This window comes from Limulus polyphemus, unplaced genomic scaffold (assembly GCF_000517525.1).
Source record: "Limulus polyphemus unplaced genomic scaffold, Limulus_polyphemus-2.1.2 Scaffold12356, whole genome shotgun sequence".
Lineage (NCBI taxonomy): Eukaryota > Metazoa > Arthropoda > Merostomata > Xiphosura > Limulidae > Limulus > Limulus polyphemus.
Genome location: NW_013677966.1, coordinates 10,233 through 12,423, shown reverse-complemented (window position 1 = coordinate 12,423; position 2,191 = coordinate 10,233).

Here is a 2,191-nt window from a genome sequence, read left to right as displayed (position 1 = left end):
AAAAAATTTATTCTTAGAGGTCGCTTATTTAGAGTCTTAAACGTATTTTAGGATATTTTTTCATTAAATTCCTCTTTAAACTTCATTAAGCAATACAATTTTTATAAATTGCCACTATTTACAAAAATAAAATCTGAAATCGAATAAAAGATAATTTCTCTATAACTTTTCCAAATCACAAATGTGATTTTGCCCTCTCGATAAGGCAAAATGGCCACGGCATATAATTGTTTGTTTTTGAATTTCGCGCAAAGCTACACAACTCTTTACAACTCGGGCTACTCTTTAACAAACGAATAGTGGGATTGACCATCACTTCATAACGACCCCACTGCTGAATGTCTTGAAACCATGCTGGCAAGAAACTGTCCATTCAAACTTCTGGCCTTTTTTGGTCAAATCATGTAGAGGAGCAGACATAGTTGCAAAGTCCTTCTCAAACTTCCGGTAGTAGGTACAAAGTCTCAAGAAACTTCTTAACTCTCCCACATTGTCTAGTGTTGGCCAATGACACTGTGTTTTCACCTTGTCAGGATCAGTTCGTACCCCATGCTCACTTACAATGTGACCCAAGTAAATGTTGCGTCAGCGAGGTCACGTGACTAGTGTCACGCCACGTTTTCTAGAAATATCCTGTTCCTTGAAGAATGTGTTAGTCTTGTGTATATAAGACGGTCACAACGTGACGGGAACAGTGTAGTGAGTAATTGAACTGCAGTCAGAGAGTATTGTTGAAGTTGAGCACGTTCGTTGTTATAGCACGACTGTTGAAAATAAGTGTATCCGTAAAGTTGTATTCGGAAAGAATAAACCAGTTTTATTAAGAAAGGACTTGTGTCGCTAAAGTTTCATCGGAACGAAGCTACGAAAAATTAATTAACAAACGGTGACGTAACATAAAGTACCTTTTGCTAGAACAAGTGGCATCTCTAGCCGGGATACTTCCTCATCAAACGTTACTGCAAACACAATGACATCATCCAGGTACACTAAGGCTATCTTCCAATGTCGGCCTTCCAGTACTCTTTCCATCAACCTCTCAAACGTTGCTGGAGCATTGCTAAGCCCGAATGGCATCACACAGTATTGCTAGAGACCTTGGCCATAACTAAATAGAGTTTTAGGTTTATCTGCTTCAACCATTTTCACTTGATGGAAACCCGACTTTAAGTCCAGAGTTGAAACCACTTGGCTGCACTTGGAGCATCAAGAGTATAATCAATTCTTTGCAGTGCGTATGAGTCTTTTTCGTTTATACTGTTAAGAGCCCTGAAACCCACAAACAACGTTGGGTCCCAAGTGTTCTTCTCGATTAACACGACGGGAGCTGACAAGGACTATCTGATTTCTAGACTATCCCTTCTTTAGTTAGGCCATCCATGACCTTCTCCATCTCTTGACGCTTTGCTGGAGCTATTCTACTTGGAGGGATCTTTATTGGACGGTGATTGCCTGTGTTTATTCTGTGCTCCGTAAGGTTTGTGCAACCAAGGTCATGATCTCCTTTTGAAAAGATGTCTGCATAATTTGCCAAAAGTTCTTTTACCTGAAGAGCCTGCGATGGTGACAAATGGACTATGCTCTTCTTATAGAGGTCAGTTAAATATTCTGGGAGTGTATGTCCTTTCTTTATTGTTGTATTTCTTGCCTTAACATTGACTGGCTCTACCTCCTGGCACACACCCAACAATGCTACTTCCTTAAATGTCTGCGCATATCTAGAGAAATTAGCCACTGTTATGGGTACTACTTGATGACCTGCCACAAGTGACCTACCAATCTTCACATCCGCTGGCATTAAGCTTCCTTGGGGATGTTCTTTTATTCTACTTCAAATTATCTTCTCTGACATAGGGGGTATTGAAGTTGACGTAAGTGCTGTGACATGCAAATCAACAGATGCAGCAATACTTACCGGAATTTGGCCTTTGATGTTCTCAAACGTCATTTTGTCAAAGTTAACTACACACTTCCTCGGTAGTAAGTTGTCCAACCGTAATATGCATTGATCTTCAATGTCAGCCAAAAATATTTGTGTCTGTCCTTTATACCCGTGTTAGCATCAGTACTGTTTCATAAACCTGAAATTTCGAGAAACTTTCCATACGCCTATAAATATAACCAACAGGACACGCCAAAAACAGAATATGTTATTGGTTTGAAATTAAGAGTATCGTAAAGTTGTATTCGG